The sequence below is a fragment of the Saimiri boliviensis genome, chromosome 14 (assembly GCF_048565385.1).
Source record: "Saimiri boliviensis isolate mSaiBol1 chromosome 14, mSaiBol1.pri, whole genome shotgun sequence".
In the NCBI taxonomy this organism is placed as follows: Eukaryota; Metazoa; Chordata; class Mammalia; order Primates; family Cebidae; genus Saimiri; species Saimiri boliviensis.
In genome coordinates, this window is record NC_133462.1 from 52,266,174 (window position 1) to 52,273,376 (window position 7,203).

Below are 7,203 nucleotides of genomic sequence, written 5' to 3' on the forward strand. Positions count from 1 at the left end.
TCTATTTAAGGCAGTGTGTGTGAAAGAGCATTATAGTAGGAGTCAAACACTAATCCTTGGCTCTGCCATCTTGTCAGCATTGTGGCACTTTGAGCAAGCCTCGAAATCCTCATATATAAAATAAAATTAATAATACTCACGCCGCCTCCTTTGCAACGTTGTAGTGAAGAACAAATGAAATTATGTAAATGAAAGTGCTTGAGAGAGCTACCCAGATATGAGCACTGTTAATATTCTGATTCCTGAGGAGGCCGTGTACTATGTATGGGGCACCTTTCCTGTTCTTTGTAGCATCAAGAAAGAATGTATTACACTTAAAGAAGATTGATTCTGTAACAATCATGAAGTATACTATAAAAGTACAGATCAATATAAAAACAACAGACTTGATGTCAACCACTGAATCTATTTGCAGATGTTTGATAGACTTCTGGAACAGTGAAAGTATTTACAAAGTTGCCTCAGTTTTCAATGTTTCATAGATAAATGAGAATGAAATCATCACGAATGTTTTTCTTTTTCTCTTTCCCTTAAGTTTCTATTTTTAACTCCTCTACAGTATCAGATGTAATATCCTGGTGTTCTTTCCCGACTCCTGGCCCCTGCCCATAAAGTACACGCACGCTACAGGAATCCAGCTACACTTTGGATGCTTCCTGCCCAATTACTGTTATTTTTACTGTGACTCAAACATTGAGAAATAGGTACCTCTATAGAAAATACTTCCTATATTAACACATTACAGATGAATGGGTCTATGAATGGAATAGCAGGAGCCACCTAACAGACACGAGAGATCATTCAATTCAGAAATGTGGAGTACTTTTCAGTATTCACTCTTTCATAGGACAGAATATTGCTATAAGGAGTTCCAGAAATCACAGTGCCAGTTGAAAATTGGCAGTTGCTTCCTTCCGGCTGTTCTTAAAGGTATTCGCTCTGCAGGAATTTAAAAGTGGCTCATAGTTACGGCTTAAGATGTTTACGTTTAGCTGTTTCTGTTTTGATTCTTCCCTTTGAGAAAATAGGATGTTTTTCTGGTAGTGAAGGGTTTATGAAGTTCTGGGGCATTGGATCTAAATGATCATAACTGTGACTAGCGGGTAAAATTAATGGAGAAAAAAGGTCATCATGTGTGGGGCATACAATTATGGGGCATAAAATTAGTTACAAAAAAACTAATTTTTATTGTTAATGTTATACCTTTCAACTGGTTGTGGTAGCATCAGGTAGACACCCCAAGCAAGAGAAGCAGAGAGTCCTTGGCATGACTTTAGGTTTCTGACTGTCTTGTGGTGTTTAGAAGCCCTTCTGGGCTTCCTTACCACGCTTGTTAGGTGTACATCTGTTGAGGACAGGGAAAAAGAGAAAAAGCTTTTGAGATGGAAGCTGCCTTTATTTAAAATCATTTTAAATTCTAAATCCTATTTTCAAAAGGAAGATCTTTGTTGTGATCATTTCACATTTAAGGGTTAAATGTATTAAAATTAAAAATGTATAAGAAGTAACATGGTAGTATAGCAAATTAAAAAGGTGAAGCATACTCTATTTTCTCAGTTTCCAAGACATGGGGAAAAATGAAACTTACAAAACAAATAAATTACAGGGGTGACTATACCACTGTTAAAGTGCTCTTTGATTTTCTTTTTTTAAAATTTTTTTTAGTGATAGGATCTTACTCTGTTGCCAGGATGGAGTGGAGTGCAGTGGTGTGATCATAACTCCCTGCAGCCTCTGACTCCTGGGCTCAAGTGATCCTCCCGCCTCCAACTGAGACTACAAGTATGCAGCACCATGCCTGGCTAACTTTTACATATTTGGTAGAGATAGGGTCTTGCTATGTCAAGGCCTGTCTCAAACTCCCAGCCTCAAGCAATCCTCCTGCCTCAGCCTCCCAAAGAGTTGGGATTATAGGTGTGAGCCACCGCACCCGGCCAACAGCTGGGTTTCTTTCTTTCTTTTCTTTTTCTTTTTTTTTTTTTTGAGACAGAATCTCACTCTGCTGCCCAGGCTGGAGTGCAATGGTACGATCTTGGCTTACTGCAACCTATACCTCCCGGGTTCAAGTGATTCTCCTGCTTCATCCTCCCAAGTAGCTGGGATTACAGGTGCACCACCATGCCTGGCTAATTTTTTTGTATCTTTAGTAGGGACAGGGTTTCACCATGTTGGCCAGGCTGGTCTTGAACTCCTTACTCTGTGATCTGCCTGCTTCGGCCTCCAAAAGGTTGGGATTACAGGTGTGGGCCACCGCATCCCACCAGCAGCTGGGTTTCTTGTATAGAAACCATAATGCATGTTGTCCAATGTTCAAAAAATTTTATTCAGGAACTCATCTATTGTACAAAGCAAAATATTTCTATCTCATAAATAGTATTAAAATTTGAGTAACTTAACTTACTCTTAATTTTTTATTTATGCAGCAAAATAAGGAATAAAAATAACAATTATTGAGGGAAGAGGAAGTGTTAATTAGCTTAGAGTTTTTACATAAATCAGAAAAAATATATTTTTCTTGAACTATTTGGAATTACCCAGAATTGGGGCAAACAAGTAGCCTATAAAATGAGTACTAAATTCAAGTACTGAGTGGCTTGAATTTAGTCTGCACTAGGTAGATGCTGACCAAGGTTCCTGGAATGTGGAAAGTGAGTGTTGGTATTGAACTTTGGGACATCGTGCACACATAGTAAAAAAAAAGTGTGTCTATAGTTTAATTTTTAAAAGTTTATTATCAAAATGGAAATTTTTTATTGTTCATAACTCTTCATAAATCATTCTTATTAATACAAATGTATGTATTGCAATAGTTTTAGTTTCTGAAATTATAAAGGTAGTAGTAGTATTGAAAAGGATTAGATTCACTGTAATGACTATACCATACTAATGTAAAACGTTAATAACAGAAGAAACTGGGGATGGGATATATATGCAAACTCTGAGTACTATCTTCTCAATTTTTCTGTAAAACTAAAATTGTTCTAAAAAACAAAGTCTTTTTTTTCTTGAGATGGAGTTTCGCTCTTGTTACCCAGGCTGGAGTGCAATGGAACGATCTCGGCTCACCGCAACCTCCACCTCCTGGGTTCAGGCAGTTCTTCTGCCTCAGCCTCTTGAGTAGCTGGGATTACAGGCATGCGCCACCATGCCCAGCTAATTTTTTGTATTTTTAGTAGAGACGGGGTTTCACCATGTTGACCAGGATGGTCTCGATCTCTTGACCTTGTGATCCACCCGCCTGGGCCTCCCAAAGTGTTGGGATTACAGGCGTGAGCCACCGCGCCCGGCCTAAAAACAAAGTCTATTTAAAAAGCAACAAACAAAAACAAGAATCACTTGTTTTATACAATCTCTTTGTTCTGGGATTGTTTCCATTATCTGTCAAATCTAAGCAGTCAGAGACAAACAAATATTAAAATATTTCTTTAATATTTTCCTTTTGAAAGTATCGTATTACTTAACTATTTAAACCATTTCCAGATTTAGTACAGACTCCTACTTAATATTTGGTTTGTTAGTACCTAACAAGAATACTAGAATACAGATTTTTTTATTTCCTTACCGAAGTGAAATTTTTTTGCTTTCTGTTTTCTCTAAATTTAAAGCATATCAGTTTTATTTACTTTTAAAAGTTAAGATTTTAGAGTTAAGAGTGTGGTTCAATTTATATTTTCTAATTAAGCATTTTCTAAAGCTAAAGACTGATAACATCTTTGGAATATTTATTACGTGTATAGATTACAATAAAAATGTATGCAGTTCACAACAGATGATAATGTGAAATTTTATCTGGAGCTGGTATTTCAAGTATTATTTTAAAACCTATGCATCTTATTATCTTAAGTTTACTCATTTAGCTGCTTTGTAATTTTTTTTTTCAATTTTTAATCCTGTTGAAGATTGTAACAAATATATTCTAGTTGCTACAGTCTAAAACAGTGCTTGGAAATACTGATGCTTCGTGTTATTGCTATGATTTCTTTAATACCATTTCCTGAGTTTAGTTTTTTCATTACCCAGCTATCTTTCAGAGACCGGTATATTGATTTTTCTAATTAATATTCTGTAATGGTATTTTCATTTTCTACTTCTAAAGAATTCAACAGCACAACTGCTGTAAGTGATGTGCTTGCTGTGTTATCATATAAATGCTCAAGGTACACCTTCTAATGTTGAAAAATAGGAAAATAAATTGACCTTGATGAAGTGTGTCTTCTTTTGTCTGTTCCCAGGAAAGTTTATTTCAGGTATTTCTACTGCTGAAATGATTAGCGTTAACAGCTTTCCCCCTCCATTTTATTTTACAGGGTCTCTTCATCTTCCTGATATATGGGGTGCACGACACAGAGGTAAGTCTGCTTGGAGTATCTCAAGGCTGACAGAGTGAATGAGAGAAATGACAGGTTTCTTATCTTGATAACTGAGGAACAAAGTTGGCTTTTCATGTGAGTGTCCTACTGCCCTTCATGCTTGGACTAGCTTATATGCATCCCAGCTTACCATGAGACACTGACACCCTGAATAAAGGGACAGCCTCATTTCTCATAGGCATTGACTAATATTTTACGACTGCCTTAAGTTTTTGAACTTTCAGTCTTTAACACTTAGCTACTGTAGAAAAAAAAAAAAAGAAAAAAAAAAAAAAAAAACACAAAAACTCAGCCTCTCCTGTACTCTCACTCAACAATCAACACAGATTTCTGTGACCAGATGGGTAGGGGTTTCTCCCCACACACCGAGCAGGCAATCGCTCTGCAGCAGCCACCACCTGGGTGTTTTCCAATTCAATTCTGACACTATCTACCTGGAGACAGCATCTGATCCCACAGATTAAGAGCCCAGGCCTGCGAGACTGGCCCTGCTTCAGATGCCAATCACAAGCCCCAAGCTGTTTCACCTGTGCTTCTGACTGACCAGCTATAAATCGGGGTTCCCGCGGCCCCTTCCTTGGGCTTGATTAATTTGCTGGAGCAGCTCACAGAACCCAGGCAAACACTTAGGTTTTCCGGTTTACTGTTAAGGACATTACAAAGGATATGGATGATCGCCAGATGAAGAGATGGATAGGGAAGTGTAGGTGGGCAGGGGCGCCGAGCTTCCATGCCCTTTCCGGGTGCGCCACCCTCCTAGAACCTTCACGGGTTTGCTTATAGGAAGCTCTCCAAACCCAGTCCTTTCTTAGGTTTTTATGGAGGCTTCATTACACAGGCATGATTGATGAAATCATTGGCCGTCGGAGATCAACTTAACCTTCAATCCGTCTCTCCTCCCCGGAGGTTGGGGGGTGGGACTGTAAGTCCCAACCTCTAATCCTGCCTTGGTCTTTCCGGTGACCTGCCCCCATCCTGAAGCTACCTAGGGGCTGCCAGCCATCAGTCGCTTCATTAGCATACAAAAAGACATTTATTACTTTGGAGATTCCAAGGATTTTAGCAGTTGTGTGCCACCAAACGGTTCAAAGTCCAAATATATCTTTCACAATATTACAACTATACTTGCGTATTAAAGTTTCAGTTTAAGTGGTGGAATACTTATATGTTGTTTCATGGGATTAGGAAAAAACAATTACTTCTTATCTCAAAATGCTCATTAAATACTGTCTTTTAAGATTTTAAGGCAGGCTCAGAGAGGTCCTTAAGTGTTAGTAAATCATCCCTATGGTTTCGATTGTGAAATTTTTCATAGAATTTATTATTTAATTGTGAGAAGTTATTTAGCCGGAAACATTGTGAGATGTACATGTCGTTTCATTAAGAAAATACAATTTGTAAATAAGCTGTTGTCATAGTTCCAGTTCTTTTATTTAAAATTTCTCATTTATAAATATCCTTTGCTAGGAAAGTGTCTAGTTTATATTTGCTGCATGCTTAACATGAAATCGAGTACCTTGTATACATTAGGTACTGAATAAATGTTTGCTGTTTGATTTTGTTGATGAAAGTTTGATTTTAAAAGGTTTTACTTCATAATTTTCCCTTATGAAAAAAATTTCTAAATTTGCAACGAGTTTCTCAGTTTTCTGTACTGGTGAGGGAAGAGTGGATCCTAACAGAGCTCTTAGTACGGCCTGGTGGTTAATTTTTCATAAACAACATAAAGGGCCAGGCACTTATAAGGTGGCAAACCGACTGATTAGCCAGGGTAAGGTACTGGGGTATTTAAATAACATGTGATGATAATGAAGTATGTGTGTGGGCGTGTTTTACAGGACTGCTGCACCTGGATTACGCTCGGTTTCCTCTTCCAATAGCCTTCAGGAAGGTTGGCAGTAAGACAATTTTTTTTTTTTTTTGCAACGGTACCACTAATTGCGGTTTCAAAGCAGGCTCCTCCCACAAATGCAAAGGATATGCGCCCATTATTAGTGCTTCCAAATTCCAAGGGATGACATAAGTAACCTGTTTTAATAAATGTGGAGCATTTGGAGTTGAATGCTTTTTGATAAATCAAAAGTGCCCTAAATGATCCACCTCTGGATTTGAATTTTGTTTCAAGAAACTGGATTGCAAAACCTAGAGTGAAGCAAGCCCCAGCACCGAGTCCTCAGTTTCCCCCACCTTCTCTTGCCAGCCCCTTTCTCTGCATCTCCCACGCCACGCTGCAGTACGGTCCCCGGTCACTTCCCGCCCCTTCGGTTGCACCCCAGAAGCCCTCACCCACTCTCATCTCCTTCGGTGCAGCCAACCAATCACGCCTGTGCCCCTCGGAAGCCCCTCTGCAGTAGGGCTCCAAGTCCCCGCCCCTCCCGCCCAAGCCCCCCGCCTCCGCCCAACCGCCCCGGTGATTGACAGGCAGGCCGGGCGGAAGCTGCGGCGCAGGCGCCCTGGCTCCTCCGACCTCCCCTCCGGCCGGGCCGAGGAGCTCCCAGCAGACACCGCGCCGCGGCTGCGCAGTACGCGGGAGGCTTTTAATTCCATTGTGGAGAGGACGGCGTTATTTTTATTAACTGGAGGCGACGGCGGCTGCGGCGGCGGCGGGACCCGTAAGTGTTGCCGGCGGGTCCGGGAGGGAGAGGGCGAGGCCCGGGGAGAGTCGCAGGAGCATGCGTGCCGGTGCCGGAGGCGACCGGGCTGGGAATGAGCGCTGGGCGCGTTGCGGTCTGGGCGGCGGCGCGGCGGGGTCCCGAGCGCCGCGGTGGTCCCGGCCCGGGGCCCGGTTCCACCTCCTTTCCCCCCTCTTCCCTCTCCCTCCTCCTTTCCTCAG

General features: G+C 40.9%; 1 protein-coding gene and 1 long non-coding RNA gene across 3 annotated transcripts in view; both read left to right on the plus strand.

The window, feature by feature from the left end:
- The first annotated feature begins 810 nt into the window (after positions 1 to 810).
- Positions 811 to 6,375, plus strand: LOC141581190 (uncharacterized). Its single transcript, XR_012513719.1, has 3 exons — positions 811 to 930; positions 4,308 to 4,349; positions 6,209 to 6,375. It is a non-coding gene; the product is annotated as an uncharacterized LOC141581190 (long non-coding RNA).
- Positions 6,376 to 6,874: 499 nt separating this feature from the next.
- Positions 6,875 to 7,203, plus strand: part of ZNF281 (zinc finger protein 281) — a 32,090-nt gene continuing 31,761 nt past the window's right edge. For both annotated transcript variants that reach the window (XM_039466897.2, XM_010348992.3), the window contains exon 1: positions 6,875 to 6,982. The gene's annotated coding sequence lies outside the window, so the exon portion shown is untranslated. The remainder of the gene's footprint in view (positions 6,983 to 7,203) is intronic.